A 17,458-nucleotide genomic window follows, 5' to 3' on the forward strand; every position below is an offset into this window, starting at 1 on the left:
TATAGGCCCCTCACCTGAAATAGACTAACATAGGCTGTCTCCAATTTGTATATCAGTTGTGTCATTCTGATCTATTTTCTCATAGGAATACTGTTTTACATAATATTATGTCCATTGATTAGATCCATAATGTATATAAAGCATAATATTAACAGTTCTGTGTAACTAATGGAAAACATTTTTTTAAAAGTATATATATTTTTTAAAAAAAGTATTATCTTTACCTCATTCCTGCATCCCCAAACACAAACATACCTCTGCTGCTGCCTTTACATGATTTTGTGGTTCCTTTCCAACTCATGGAACAAGAGAAAGAATTCCAACAGGCCCAGGACACAGCTAATGTCTCCTTTATCCAACAGGATTCAGGGTAGAGATGGTGAGTCTTTTTTCCTATCCTTCCTTTGCTATCATTTTAATTATTTTCTTTAGATCCTAAGAACTACCTTTTCTAAATTCCTTCCCATTTTTACCACCTGTAGTTCTGGTATCTGGAAAAAGAAAAATGGGACTAGGTTGATATCTTTCTTTATATACTACCTTAGTTTTTAAATTTTGAGTCACTTGTTTAATCCTTCTCTGTGTCTCTCAGTCTTCCTTTCTTAAGGAAGGCTTATGATTTTTACTGCTAGTAATGATAAAATTAAATGAAAAATACATGATGGGTGGTTAAAACTGTTTTTAAAAATTGAGGCTGAGAAGAATATTAGAAAACTCTAGTATTAGAATTAGAATTAAGAATTAGAATACTTAATATTCTAATAAAGAATATTAGAAAATACTTGTCAATCATGACCTTTTATTTTCTTACAGATTATAAATTTATATATGACAATCAGTTTCCTAAAGAATATTCCCAGTAAGTTCTTTTTCTGCAGGTGATCTCTCCATCTCACTTCATCTCATGTGCATGCACATAATGTATAAATTAATAGACTGTTTTTAAACAAACATCCTAGAAGCTAACCATGAAAGAATTGTCTTAGAAAGTAATCACATAGGAGGCTATGAGTTTATTTGACTTCTGTTTCAACATTTTTTGGAACTCCTTAGTTCTTTGCTTAAAGACTTGGTTACTTTGTAAACACCTTGGGAGCCATTTAGGTTATCTTCAGGGTCTGTACTATTATTTTGAATTATCAATCATTTGGGGAGGGTTAAGTTTGATTTTTACAGACAGTGATCTTTCTGAGTAATATCTGATGAGTCTTTACTTTTTGTTGTAGTTGTTGTTTACCTTTTGGTCAAAAACAAGTAAAAATTAAAAAAACAGACTTTCATGAAGTTTCAAATTGATTCTTATAGCAGGTAGAGATAAGAAAATTCAAAACTGTTTTGAATAATTATATTCCTATGAATTTTATATTTAACATTTATTATTGTGTATGTTTTTTAATAATGATTTAAAATACATAATCATGACCATTTGGGGTACATTATTGTATATATGCACTCAACATTTGAATATTGACACACATACAGGCTCAATGGGAAGTTGAGGTCATTGTAATTCAGATGTAGAAGAAAGAGTACTTTTGAAAACCTAGCATGTTTCAATTCTTTGGTTGTTAAACTGATAAATATATCTGAAAGAACAGAAGAGACTGGTCGGAATAACACAATTATTAGTAGTGCTTATCATTAACCACCCATAAAGTAACAAGTAACTTCTAGATACTGTATTGTATATACATTAGCTTATTTGATCCTCATAACAATTCTTGGAGATACTTACTTTGTTCATTTTTATAAGTGAGGAAATTGTAGTCTAGAGAGCATGCCTTCTGTCACATGATTATAAGTGTCAGAACTCTCCAAGCCTCTGATATTTTTTTAACCCCTGAATTTCTTGATTATGCTTATTGCTACTGGCACAATTATTTGACCCATTGGAAGTTCGTTCTATTATTTGTATTATGAAACCATTTTTTATGAATATGATGCTACCAGAAACCGTATCATTGATTATCTATATGCTTACAGCAGTGTATTTTAAAGTATGGCATATTGAGGCACTTCCACTGCATAAAACCCTCCAAACTATTTAGCCTAGCCCCAAAGCAAGATTAATTTGACTTCCCCAATAATAATCCAAATTGGCATTCCTAGCATATGCTTAATCATTTGAAAATGTTGCATGGCAGTTAAGAAATTTAGATTCAGCAGCCGTTTCTAACAGGTGGGAAAATGTTTATCATAGGAATGTTCATTTTCAAATTCCTAAAAGAACACAGTGAATTCAGTATTTGAAAGTGAACAATTTTTCCCTTACTAAAAACTACTTACTTGTCTTATTTCTGCATAAGATCTTACATAAGTTACACTTTTTTCCATTTACTTTAATATGCTTTTGACTATTTAAAAGCAAATTACAAGAGAATAGTGAAGGAAAAGAAAATAATGTAAGCAGAGAATAAACATTTAACCTGGTAATTTATTAAATATTCTAGAAAAAAATGGAAAATGAGTTGCTAACATGAAAAAGCTGTAGAATTATAGGATTGCTGTTCATAAAGCATCAGTTCTCAATTGGACATGATTGCCTTTATTTGACAATGTTTACATACATGGTTTCAGCTGTGTGAACCTGAGTTGGGGTATTGCTAGTAGGGAGAGTTGAGGGATGCTGCTCAGTATCCCACAGTGTGTAAGACAGCCCCCAATTTAAAAAAAAAAAAAAAAAAAAAAAAAAAAGCATTATTCTGTTCAGAATGTCAATAATGTGAAGTTGAAAAACTCTACCTTCTAAAGTGATCCACACCTCTCATTTCCAAACTAATAGAAATACCTAGAGATATGCTTAAAGCCATGTAACTACTAAGTGAAATGGCCAAATTCAAACCTGAATCTCCTGACACTGTACCTTTGTGCTTTCTTTTACTCTCATTGTTCTTATAATCAAAACTTCAGCTGTCTTTGGTTAATATGAGGGAAAACAGAGGAAGAATCATAAAAGTCAATGCCATGTCTCCCTTTTTATGTTCCTTTTAATTGTAGTGTAATTGAGTTTATATATTTTTTGCTCAAATGTCTTGTTAATATAATAACTAGAAGTACCCTTTGTTTTGGGATTGATAGCTTTATTAAAAATTTAAGCAATACATATTACCAATGTTGTAACACATCTAGTGAGGCATACCATAGGGGTATAATTAAGACAAAATTCAAACTTTCCAGGAAACTGCAGTATAAAGAGAAAACAAACCCTTAAAATTTGGGTTAAATTATTCAAAAATCTAAGTTGAATACGAATAGAAACAATATTTCATCTACAATGATGGCAGGAAACTATCAAAATGTCCAAGAACAGGAAATATTTAGGTACATGGCAATACTTATATGTAAAAGTGTATTACATACTTACTCCACATGATTTTTTGATGAATTTGTAGTAACAAAGATACATGCTTATATTAAGAGAGAAATAAAATAGGATACAGAGCTTATGTAGTAGCTTTTAACTGAAATGAAAAAGCATAGAAAAATAGTACAGATGCTGGGTGCAGCTATAATCCCAACTACTCAGGAGGCTGAGGCAGGAGGATCATAAGTATGAGGACAGCCTTGGGAAATGTAGTGAGACTCTGTCTCAAAGTTAAAAAAAAAAGGATTACTGGGGTTGTAACTCAGTAGAAGAGTATTTGCCTAGTAGTATGCACAAGGCCCTGTGATCAATTTTGAGTACCACAAAAGAAAAATTAATATATATGTATATATGCAGATGAAGTGCAGTTATGAAGAATTACTTATTCTTTTTTTAATAAAGCCTGCCTTTATCAAGTTTAATCAGTCAGTGATAGAGACAGAGAATATGGCAGAATACAGACAGAGCCCAAGCTTTGATCAGCAAACTGGCGGGAAATAAGAGCTCAGATGCCAATGAGTTTAATGTTTAGTTGGTAGTATAAGTAGATGTTGAATTAAACTGAATAGGTATTCTATGCTGTCTATCAATTGTGTGACCTTGACAAGGTATTCATTTTGGAGATTCCTTTTTATCCCCTGTAAAATAGGATGACACAGATTTTTTTTTCTGTTTACCATCGTTTTATTTAGTATTTTTGCATAATTTTCACAACTGTGATTTGATCCTTAATTTTTTAAAATAATCCTCATCAGAATAAATGTTATGCTTTTGTGGAATTTATGTTTGTTCTTCACATTTTACATGTTCTAGAACAGTTTATTATTATTTTTCTATTTTTGTTCTTTTTAGTTATACATGGCAGTAGAGTATAATTTGACTTATTTATAGAAACATGGAGTACATCTTATTCTAATTAGGATGCCAGTATTGTGATTGAACATGATAGAGATTCACTGTAGTGTATTCATATATGTACAAAGGAAAGTTATGTCAGAATAATTCCACTGTCTTTCCTATTCCTTTCCTTCCTTCTCTTCATTCCCCTTTCTATAATCTATTAAATTTCTATTCTCCAACCCCCTCTTGTTGTGTGTTAGCATCCACATATCAGACAGAATATTCATCCTTGATTTTTGGGGGATTGATTTATTTCAGTTAGCATAATAGCCTCCAGATCCATCCATTTTCCAGTAAATGTCATAAAGTCATTCTTTTTTATGACTGAGTAATATTCCATGGCATATATACACCATGTTTTCTTTATCCATTCATCTGTTGTAAGGCACCTAGGTTAGTTCCATAGCTTAGCTATTGAGAATTGAACTGCTACAAACATTGATGTGACTGATTTTAAGTCCTTTGTGTATATACCAAAGAGTGGGATAAAGGGTCAAATGGTGGTTGCATTCCAAGTTTTCTGAGAAATCTCCATACTGCTTTCTAGAGTGATTGTACCAATTTACATTACTCATACAAAAGAATGTGTGAGTGTACCTTTCCCCCCACATCCTCACCAACATTTATTGTTACTTGTATTCTTCATTGTTGTCATTCTGACTGGAGTGAGATGAAATCTTAGTGTGGTTTTAATTTCCATTTTTCTAATTGCTACAGGTGTTGAATATTTTTTTCATTTATTTGTTGAACTTATTTCTTCTGTGAAGTGTCTGTTCAGTTCCTTTGCTCATCTTTTGATTGGGTTATTTGTGTTTTTGGTGTTAAGTTTTTTGAGTTCTAGAGATTAATGCTCTGAGGTGCACGTGGCAAAAATTATCTCCCATTCCACAGACTGTCTCTTCTCTCTTTCGATTGTTTCCTTTGCTGTGAAGAACATTTTTAGTTTCATACCATCCCTTTTATTGATTCATGATTTTTATTCTTGCACCTTAGGAATCTCGTTGAGGAATTTGATTCCTAAGCCAACATGATAGAAAGTTGGGCCAATCTTTTCTTCTAATAGATGAAGGGTTTCTCTCCTACTGTCTAGATCTCTGATTCACTTTGAGTTGAGTTTTGCTGGATGAGAGATACTTACCTATTATGCACAAGACCCTGGGATCAATATAGTACCAAAAATGAAAAAAGAAATATACATGCATATATGCAGATTAAGTACAGTTATGCAGAATTATTTATTCCTAAGTGTAGTACAACTCTGTTGCATTAAACTGTATAGATTATATTGACTCATACATCCATGTAGCACCTCTTTTCTCAATGGCATCTCTTTCAAGTACTTTGCTATACAGTAGAAATAAGGAAGTCAGCAAGAGACGCATGGAAGTTTTTCTTAATATGCTTATAGTTTTATCAGTGAAGACAGATAAGCAACACCAAATTGTATTAAGAAATAAAGGAGTCCTGGGAGTAGGTAACTGAAGGCCTATATTGTTATTGGTAAGGGTAGGTTAGACTACGCTGTCATAACTTACCAGTTAACCCAGAAATATTCATAATTTATTATATAAGTAATTTATTTTTCACTCAAGTAATCCTGATTTGTAGGCGTCCTCCATATTATACAACCATATGACTTCTTAAATTTGCCATGATAGGGGAAGGGAGGGTTGGAGAAAACCATAGGGTGTTTTTAAGGACCAGTCCTATAATTGGTTTTCTAATATTCCCCCCGCCCCCATTTTTTTGGCCAGAAATTAACTTTATTCCCACAGTCTAACTGTAGCCAGGCTGGGAGATTTTGGGGAGCCACATCTGAATATTTGATGAATATTTGCTCTACCTTTCCCACAGGTTGAAAACAGTTCAGGAAAGTTTTCCCCAGAAACTGTAGCACTTAAATTGGCATGTGAAAAATTAGGAGTTAAGAAGAAGAGGAAAGAGATGGAAATATTATTTTGGGTAATAATAATTTTGTGTCAATGGCTGGAGAAAGAGGAAGATGACTCCTAGGAACCAAATGTTTAGTACTTCAACATTGAATGTGGGGGCAGAGCCAACAGGGGTACAATTATGAAACCCTTTATAAGCAGTATTAAGGTAGTAAGAAGTGATTCTGAAGGTAGTAGGAAGCCATTTCAATATTTAAAGTGTGACAGACTTTGAGTAACATGAGAAGAACCATATGATAAAGTTTGCATTTTAGGAAGATCAGTCTAGTTGCAGTGAGTATTACAGCTTGGAGGAGACAGAACAAGATTGCAGGTGGGAGGCCAGTTAAGGAGCTCTAACATTAGTTCAGTTGGGCAGTCACAATGGGAATAGAAAGAAATAGATTGGAGAGATACTTAAAAGGTATAATTATTGGAATTATACCTATTAATTATATAGTTGACTTTGGGGTGTCACTAATAAGGGGTATGGGTTCTGCAGGATATGATTGATTTAGTTTGGAACTTGAGTTAGAGAGATACATGATATCAGAATGTTTATGTACAAACAAAATATTTGAATACATAGTTCTTACAATGAGGAGATATCCAGGCTAAATATATAAATTTAGGAGTTATCAGCATGTAGACTATAAATGAGGCCACAAGAGTAAGTGGTAAGCACAGAGGGAGTGCATACTGTAAAAAGAGGAGAGAATGTATGGCAGATCTGTGGACAGCATTTAAGATAGAGGTTCTTAACTTCCAAAGTATCTCTAAATCACCTGATGAAATTTTTAAAAACATGGTACCTAAGATTCCATACTCTGAGAATTGTGATTCACTTGTCTCAGTTATTTTTTAAGATACCTTAAATTCAAAAAGCTGTCCATAATGATTGTAATATACAGCCAGGGTTGAGAACCATTGATATAAAGTTTAAGAAGAACAAAAGGAGAATACAAGAGAGTCTAATAAGAAATGGTCAGTGGATAGGAGAAAATTATCTGGTGTCTCTAAGCCAAAGAAAGAAAAGTTTCAAGGAATGAGAGTTTAGCTGAGTCAAAAACTACTACTGAGAACTCATGAAAAATAATGATCATCAAGTGACCATTGGATACATAAATATGAATATGAATTGGTGACTAGTAGTAATGATCATGGAAGCCTAGTTTCTGTACATTGAGTAATAACTGGGAGTTAGAGAAAAGGAGACAACCGATGTCATCACTCTTTCATGGAGTTTGATTGTAAAAGTGAAGAGAAAGAATGGTAGTCACTTGAAAGATCTCAGATTGAAGGATTGTTCCTTGTATAAAGAGAGAAACTTTGGTATGCTTAACTGTTGAGGGCAGTAGAGAGACTAGACAAATTGGCAATAGAAAAGAAGATTATGTAAGATATGTTAGACTAGAAACCAGGACACAGAAGAGAAACACCTTTCCATTATAAAAGGAGGGAGAAAAATACATGCTGGACGGTTTAGGAAAGTTATGGAGCAATCACTGAGGAGATTGAGAGTAAAGAAAGGAAAACTGATCGAATTACCAGGCATTGTTGGGGCCAAAGTGAGGATGCTGACCTGGGTTTATCTACTATTTATAGAGTTTTATCTTTGGTTTTTTGCTTGAATCCCTGGGGAACCTACAAAGGAAAAACTATGAGACCAGGGTTATTGATAATATTGACAGGCAAGTGGTAAAGTGATATACAATGGGATAAAAGCCCATGAACGAAGGCAGTGAAGATAAAAAATGGATGGAAAGTAGCTTATGAAGTGGTCTCCAGACTTTCTAAACATATGTCACCAATGTACTTACCTATTTATAAATTACATGCATTTATCTTTATGCTAATATGCTTTATATGATTTGTACTTTGTTTATAGCCTTTGCAAAACCAAAAATTGTAAAAATCATGAATTTATGAAAGATAAAATTTAAAGACATAGAAGTGTTTAAGGGTTTCTTTGTGTTATCTACTGGATCATCTTCTACATCCTACTTTGGAAAGGACTAACTTCAAAAACCTACATATTGGGGGGAAAATACCTATATATCGGATCCTAATTAAATGGTAATGCTCGTAAGTCGGGAGGTCATAACCACAGAGTAGGTTGTCTGTATTTATTATTTTGAGGACATAGCAGTGATGGTATTCATGCATATCCATGGAAATCATTGAATTAATCTGAGGAAATCAAGAATAGAAAATAAATGTTGGCTCATTCATGAAATATGTTGAAGTTCTCTGATTTATTGAAGTATTTGGATAAAAGGAAAAGAATATGAGCCAGGTGCCAGGGTCTTCTGAGTATAAAAGATGAAAGCTTTTTCTTTTTTTTTTTTTGAAGAGGAAGTTATCTATTTGGTGATAGCAAGAAAGAAAGAGACAGGAGCTTACCAAAAGTGTGATCTTAAACTACATGATACTTTGTGTAGATTAGCTAGAATAAGCATAGCGAATACTGAAAGAATTTTCTAACTTTCTTCTTCCCTTTCCATTTTAGGTTATCTATTTGAATAAATAAGTCCCTCATCTGTTGATAATCATTGACAAGGGAGGAATAAAATGATTCATACCCTAGAGTTTGTTATAGTGAAATTAATACTTAGTTTAAATTAAGGAATAGAAGTAAAAACTTGTAAGAATTGGAGAAAATAATCTTGGGACATTTAGTTAGATGTTCTTATTTTCTCCCCAATGAAATTATGTTCCATCTTGCCAAGGAAAACTTTTTATTTATTTATTTATTTGTTTATTTATTTATTTATTTTTGTAGTTGTGGATGGACAGCGTGCCTTTATTTTATTTGTTTAGTTTTAGGTGATATTAAGGGTTGAACCCAGTGCCTCACACATGCTAAGCAATCTCTTTGCCCACTGAGCTACAGTCCCAACCCAGGTAAACTTTTTATATGAATGTATTCATAGGTTAGTTTTTGCAATGACATTATTAATTCATGTAGTTTGAAATTTAATGAAAGGAAAAAACTCATGAAATCAATACTGTCTTGAAATAAACCAAGTGTATAACAATATAAATATGGGGCATTTATAAGGGCAAATCTAGATAAATTATGAGTTTTTTTACTTCTGAAGGTAATCATGTGAGTCTGCAAACTGGAGTAATAAGACAAGGTGAGAGTGTCAGGAATGAAAGGTAAAAAAATTGAGGGAGAACTATGTCTGATTCGCAAAATTGTCAGAATGCAAATGGAGATTGTTTTGCACTGAAATAATCAGATCTAATGCCTGTGGTGTATTTGGCATGCAAGACTCATTTGGGAGGGTACTAAGTTGATTGTATCTTTGTTCAACCCTATATAACCTATTATAATTTCTGAATATTCACTTTCTCCAATTTTCCAAGTTGTACCCTTCCAATCTATGTATCTTTTAGAAGGGTAGAAGTAGAAAAGTGCATTCACCCATGTACTCACTTACCCAGCTGCTATATTAATCACTATTATGTATATTGCTGGGCTGCAATCATAAATAAAGCCCATGGCCTCACAGAACTTACCAGCATAGTGTGGTAGATAGATAGCTAAACACTTGGAATATAGTGTAATAATTTCACAAAAATCTAATATGCACCTAAACTCCATTTCTTAGGAGTTAAATGAAACTTGTAAGAAAATATGACATTTTCAGTGATTCCTAAGAACTTTCAAAACAGTGGGAATTTTCCAAGTGAAAGTCAAAGTGAATGTTAGGTCAGTGGAGAGAATGAATGTTTTGATCTAAGGAATAGCTAGAATGAAATTGTTTTTTCTTTTTTTAACACTTCCCCCGCAACTTGGTACTTTGTTACTGAGCTACATCCCAGTTCTTTATATTTTTTATTTTGAGACAGGGTCTTACCAAGTTACTGAGTGTCACACTAAATTGTGAGGTTGGCCTCAAATTTTCAATTCTGTCTCAGTCTCCTGAATTGCTGGGATTACAGTTATGTGCCACCGTGCCAGAGTAAACTAATTGTTTCTTGAAACAAGAGAAAACAAAGAGCCATATATAGACAGTAAAATTTTAATCATTTATTAACTTCTCCTTAGCTTTCCCACTTCTGTTATCAAAGGTATGATCAAGTTTTCCTATAGATATAAACTTCTACTTATATCTCTCAAAGTCTCAAACTTGCTTATATAAAACATTTTATTCCAGTTTTCTAAGCCTGCATAATAAGCTACCCCAAATTAGTAGAATACAGCAACTGTTTATTATACTCAATTTCTGGATCAGGGATTCAGACAGGGCACAGTGAGGATGGCTTGTCTCTGGTCCATGATGTTTGGAGTCAGCTTGAGGACTAGAAGGTTGTGAGGCTGCAGTAATTTTCATTCACATGTTTATCAGGTGATTCCAGATGAAATGGCTAGGAGCTCATCTCCCAAAGGGCCTATTCACATGATGTCTCCTTATAGGCTAATGATTAGGATTAAACCTATAACTACTGCTCATATATTGTCACTTTGACATATATATGATATATATGATATATATATATGTATTATATATGTATAGAATAGCTACATGGGATAGTTTTTTGTTTGTTTTAACCTCATTTTGTTACACTGTGCTATTTGCTAACCTCAAATATAATCTGGACAATATTAAACTAAAAAATTACAATGTTCTCTCAGTAAAAATAGGTGCTAAAATTAAAACCACAATTTACTACATTTCTGGTTTTCTTTTGTTTGCCCTGATTGTCTTATGTATGGAATTGTTTTTCACATGTGTCTCTGTGAGATTATCGTGGGTCCCTGTGTGCATGCATGTGCATACATGAAGACAAATACGTTGAACAATTTCTATGTACATTCATGTATACATATACTTAGCCATGAATATGAAATGAGGAATCTTCTTATTTCATTTAACTTTCTTAATCCATCCCTGATTCCTCTGATTAAAATGATCCAGGAAGGCCTAAATTATATCAGAAAATAAATTTTAAATCATTATCTATCCCTGATATCAAGTTTGCTTTTCTATTCTATCCTCTTCCTCATGGTTCAAAAATATTTTACAAATAGGGTTGAACTGAGCTAGAAATGAAAGAGTAAATTGTTTTCATCCTTGGCCTAATCTCTGAGTCACTAACCTGAAAACGGCCCTCCAATTCTTTGATCAAAACCTGAAATGAGAAGATGGTCCTGTGTACTATGTTTGTCAAGTGCTTAACATTTTTTACCTCATTGAATCCTCACAAATTCATAGGAGTATGAATTATTGTCTCTATTTCAGTGAAAAGAGAGGAGAAAGCTGAGATGAAGAAATGAAATTGTCTGTTAAACAGCTGTGACATTGTGGTAACAGTAGAATTCCAGGACAGATCTGCTTAAGCCTGAGTATTGGGTTTCTTCAATGGTATCAGTATGTCTAGATTTTCTATAATAGTTCTTATTTTGATTTTGATTTAACATTTTTGAGTGTTCAAAATCAAATTGCTTGTTCTACTCAGCTAGATTTGTGTAAATCAGGTTCATTGTGTAGGGCACTTGAAGGACCAGTAGAAGACTTATGAACACAGAGAATTGGCACTACTAGGAGCTCACAATAATTGGCATGTTGAATATTTTGGGTTTTTTTTTTTTTATTTTAGCTTTTTGTTGTGACTAAAAAAGCAAACAAAAGAAACTCTGGAAAGCATAATTTATTATATGCTGTACAAAACCAGAACATTCCCAATCACCAAAAAAGATAAATGGAAAAATGTAATCAGAATATAAGTTGCTTGTGTGTGTGTGTGTGTGTGTGTGTGTGTGTATAACTAATCCTATAAGAAATCAGACTTTTGACTTAGAATAAATTCCTCACATACCTACATTAGCAACATGAAAAAAATGAAGTGTACATTACCCATTTATATTATATTTTTCTTTATTGTCCCAAAGCCAGATACAGTTCCAACTGTGTTGCCAAATACTGCTTGATATCACTATTATTTTGCTTTCTATCAGTGGCTTTTTTCTTCTTCGGAGTAACATATTTCTCTATCAGTGAGCCTGCATTTCTTACAGTAATCAAAATTTGTGTAATTGGAAGCAAAGAAACTTTGAAAATATTTTAATATTAATGTAGTGAGTGGTTCAGTGTTATTTCTGGGGCTATAGAAAATTTAAGACAGAAGTAGTGGTATAATAATAAATACCCGCTTCTGGGCCAATCACTAATATGGGAAGAGCCAGGAATTTACCATAGGAAAGGGAATCTTTTTCAGGAAGCCACACAACTTACTGATTTGTTGACATGTGCTGCAAACTAATGTGACAGGTTAGTTCATGGAACCATAACTTTTAGAGGCTCAGCCTCAGAATTCATTGAAGCAGCCTTCCTTTATTCTGGACCAGCAGTAATTCTCAACTTTCCCATTCCATCAAAGATTTATTAGCTTGTTTAATATATTTTTTTAGTTATGCCAGTACATGGGAAACTGAAACAAGATAGACTTTTTAAAAATTTTTTTCATTGTACTTTTGTCAAACATGCATCTCTAAATTTTGATTTCAAAATAAAGGTATCTTTCCCAGATTTAGGAGGTAATTGGAAAACATATTACTCACTCATCAAATCTCATTGTTAGCATTATTCAGTAGTAAATTTGAAATCCTGCCCCTTACAAAATAATTTTTATAGCAGGCACCAGGAAAGCATATATATGCCCAACATGGTTGTGGGGAGTATGAGGAGATTTGGCAGCAGTGACCTAAGTTCCTAACTCCTGAAATACTCTTCCTACTCCTGCCTTTCCCCTAAATCTAATTTCTTCTTTAGTAGACAGTTTAGAAATCGTCACTTTGGGAGGCAGTTTCTCTTTATTTTGGATTAACTGTGTCTCCTCTGTGAACATCTATAGCACTCTGTATATACTTCTGTCATGGTTTTTTCATGTATTTATCTAACTCTCCCTCACTGAACTGAAAAATTGTTGTAAGCTTGACTGTTTTTCATCTCTATATCTGAGTAGCTAATCTTGTGCCTGATACTTGGTAGCACTAAAATGTTTGGTAGAGTGAATGTATACTTGAAAAAATGAGTATGAATAGATGTGAAGTATTTTATGAAGCAAATATTCATAGAAGATTGAGTTTCAAGAGAAAAAAAAGTCACGAGTTCATTACCCATGAAACATTGAACCAAGTGCCTTTGTTGTACTTTTTCATCCCACCCTGAAATATTACTTTTGTTCCTTTGAATCTTTAGCCTACTCTACTAGAAATCAATGGCTGTTATTAAAGTTAAGTTTTATGCCTTTTTCAGTGTTGTTTTAACATACAATATTAACTGTTTAAAAATAGACATTTAAAATTCTTTCAGCATTCTAGATTTGAAGACGCTTTATATGGCCAGTTTTCAAAGAATATGGCGTTAATTTTTTAGAAGATTCTAAGAGCTAAATAAGATTTGCCTAATGGTGAAAACTTGACTTTTTGGTGGATTCTTTGGTAGATATCTGTGTTTAGATTTAGGGCTTTCTGATTTAAATCTGAAGTTAGATGAGTAATTTATATAGTTTTCATAACACTTTCAATTTCACAAATTCCCTTCGTACTTATTAAAGGCTTATGAGATACGATAATGTTTGTGAGGTAATATGATGAGATATAATAATATCCCATTTTATTAGTAAATAAACCAAGAAGCATGGAGGTTAAACAATATTCTAAATTGCATAGCCATGCCTAGAATTTGATTTGTATGAAGAATTTTTGCTATTGATTCATTTTCCTTAATAAAATTATTCAGAATTTTCAACTTCATCTTCAGTCAGTTTCAGTAAGGTACATTTTTCTAGGATTGTTCCTTTCATATATATTTTCAGATATATTGGCCAGAAATCATTTTAATACTCTCTCATTTTTGTAGCATTGGTAATTACATAATTTCTGATGTTAGCAGTTTTGCATGCATGCCTCCCTCTGTCCCTCTCCCTCCTTATTGCTTTTTAGTAAATCTCTACAAAATTTCTGAATGCCCTTAGGATTTTGGGAGTGTAATTTTAACATTGTTGTCACTTCTAATTTATTTTTCTACATCATTTATTATCTTCTTAACTTTTTCCTTTCATTTGGTTTTAAAGTTTATTTTGATTTTCATTAAAATTACTCTACTGGGATCTCAGATAATTAATTTTCATCCTTCTTTCCCATAGTAGATACTTAAGTTATGAAATTCTTTTTTTTTTTTTTTTTTTTTTTTTGCGGTGCTGGGGATTGAACCCAGGGCCTTGTGCTTGCGAGGCAAGCACTCTACCAACTGAGCTACATCCCCAGCCCCAGGTTATGAAATTCTTATCAATTGTATTTTTGTTTTTTTTGCTATACAACACAGATCATATGGAGATTATGAATGTTTTTCAGTTCTGAATATTTAGTTCCAATTTCCACTCTGAATTATTTTGAGTGATTTTTCTTATTTATAGAACAATTGGATTAGTTCTAGTTACTGTTTTTTGTTAAATTTTAATTAAATCTCATTGTTTGTAAATATATTTTTTTGTAATATCAAGTACAAATTGTTGAGCCTTGCCTTTTAGCCTAGGATATGATCAGGCTTTATGTGTGTTCCATTTTGGAAATGTACTTGAATACAATATACATCCTACTATTGATATTGCAGATACAGATGTGGTCAATTACTGAGCTGTATAAAAACATCTTGGAGTGTTTGTTATTTTAGTTCTTCTTGTCCAGTTTTGTATGTATTTTGAGGTTATTAGTTGTACACAAGTAGGAAATTACTATATACTTTTGGTAAATTAAGCTTTTTATCTGTTTTTAATGTTCATCTTTACTTCTAGTAGTATTTGTTTTGACTAATATTTATGTAATTTTTTGTAACATTTGCAGTGAATATCTTTTTCTTTCTTGAACTACTATTTGTTATATATGTGTCTTATAAAACATAGCTAACTTTTAAAAGACAACCTTCACATTTTGCATTTTTTCACTGGATCATATAGTGCACTTACATTTATTGTAATTACTGTTATATTTTGGGTTGACAGCTAGCACTTTTTTATTTTTAATTTCCCATTTTTTGTTTCTTTTTCTTTCCTTTATTGCCTTATATTTATATTATTTCTTTTTCTTTTTTCTTTTCATTCACTTCTTTTCTTTTTACTAGTTTGAAATTTGTGCCTTCTATTTTTAGGTGATTACACTAGAAATGTTTTCATGTGCACTTTTCAACTTACATGCATATTTTTACTATTTAACCAAATAAAACAGAACATTGTAACTCGCCATGCTTTCCCAAATTTATATTTCTCTGTATTTAATTCTGTCACTTTTAATTATATAAGAAATTTATAGTTGTTTTGTAACATTAATGTTGCTTACATTTACCCACATTTCCATCATCTTACCCTCACCATTCCACTAGCATTTTACATATCCCACCTATTATTTTTCTTTCCTAAAAGTATATTCAGTGAGGATATTAGAATAATAAAGCCTCTCAGTCTTTATTTATCTCTAAGTGACCTTACTTTATTATCATTCTTAGAAGTTATTTATTTCTGGGCCTAGAATTCTAGTGGGTGAATGAACTTCTTTTAGTGTATTGAAGATATTTATTTCACTTTCTTCTGGCTTCCATTATTTCTTTCAAGAATTCAGTTGTTTTTCAGTCCTTTGTAATTTTTCAGCTCTTAGAACGTTTGCTTTTTGAGATCTTATTTTTTTTCTTTAATTTTTCTCAACATTTCAGTAAATTTATTCTACTGGGATTGACTGGAATTCTTGAATGTTTGAATTGAGTTTTTTTTTTTTTAACCAGATATGGAAATTTTGCAGTCATTATGTCTGCCAGTATATTCTTTTCTTTTGTTAGAATTCTAATTCAAGTATAAGTAAGATCCTCTCATGTTACTTTCCATATCTCTTTACCTCTCAGGACTATATTTGTCATAATTTATTAACTTCTCCATTCCAGTTCTTTAATTCTCTTTTCAGCTCCTTTGAAGTTACTGTTTACCCTATTCACTGTTTTTGTTTGTTTGTTTTGCTTTAATGATCACCCTTCACATTTTTAGAAAGTTTTTTTCTTTCTGAGTTAATGTTCTTTTTATGTCATTAAGGCTTTTATTTCTTAAACCATTAATTATATTTATATTGTATGTTTAGTGATTCTGCCATGTTTGTTTGTTAAACAGTATGAGATGTTTTAATCAACTTAAATTTTTCTGTCTTTATCTACTCATTTTTCTTTGAACTTTATATGTGAAAATATTTTGATACCGGTGATAAGTGTGGATTTTTCAAGAGAATATTTGTGTTTGTTTCTATCAGATGCTTGAGAACAGTATTAGTATGATAACTATTACGATAGTGCCACTTTCAGTTCTTGGCTTAAGATTTTGTGGCCTGAACAAGTAGTACAGATTCAGACTACGGACTTCAGTAAGACCTATCATGTGGTTATAAATTCTCAGAGATGATTTATTTTTCTCATCCACCCTGTGCCAAGGCAATTTTCTTTGCATTTCCTGTAGGGGAAAGGGCAGGGGACAGGAGACAGGAATCAGGTTACAGGTACTATCACATTATCTTTAAAGACTAGTCTCTAGATACAGACTGTCAGAATTTGCATTTTGGCTCTAATACTAACTTGAGTAAATTACTTAACCTTTCTGTACTTCACTGACTTGATCCCTAAAATGAGAATTATTATGGTGCTTTTAAACTGGTTTTTTTTTTTTTTTTTTTTTTTTTTTTTTTTTTTTTTTTTTTTTTTTTTTTTTTTGGTCAGCATTAAATAAATATCTTTGAAGTATTTAGAACACAGTGACTTTTGTAAGTGTTTCCTATTATTGTCATGGTTAACGTTGTTGTGTCCAGTTTATTATTACACTAAGTGGGTAACACTTTCTGGTCCCAGCTCTATGGAGGATTTGACTTTGCATGTTCCACCTTCTGAGGCAAGAAAAATTAATACCCAAGTTCAACTGATTGGGCACATAGTCTTAAGGTAAAAACCAATTTATGATCGTCATGTAAGCATTTTAAATTCTAGTCTTGACTTAATTGTGTCTTTGGTATTCTTTTTGCATTAACTCACAGGTGTATTTAAGAGAGATTTTTTTTCTATACTCTATCTGGTATTTTAGTTAATTTTAAGTGGTACTTGTGTTACAGGAAATAGAAGTTCATTATATAGCTTGTAAATTCAAAAAAAAAGGCCAAAATTTCCAAATTGATTCTGAACATGTAGCTGAAGAAGGAACTAGACAATGGATATAATCAGACTCTTCC

At 32.2% G+C, this 17,458-nt stretch overlaps 1 protein-coding gene across 5 annotated transcripts in view; it reads left to right on the forward strand.

Annotated features, from left to right (window-relative positions):
• MBD5 (methyl-CpG binding domain protein 5) overlaps positions 1-17,458 on the forward strand; it is a 463,202-nt gene that overhangs the window by 64,488 nt on the left and 381,256 nt on the right. The window lies entirely within an intron of this gene.

The sequence above is a fragment of the Sciurus vulgaris genome (genome assembly GCF_902686455.1).
Source record: "Sciurus vulgaris genome assembly, chromosome: 3".
NCBI classification, from domain to species: domain Eukaryota; kingdom Metazoa; phylum Chordata; class Mammalia; order Rodentia; family Sciuridae; genus Sciurus; species Sciurus vulgaris.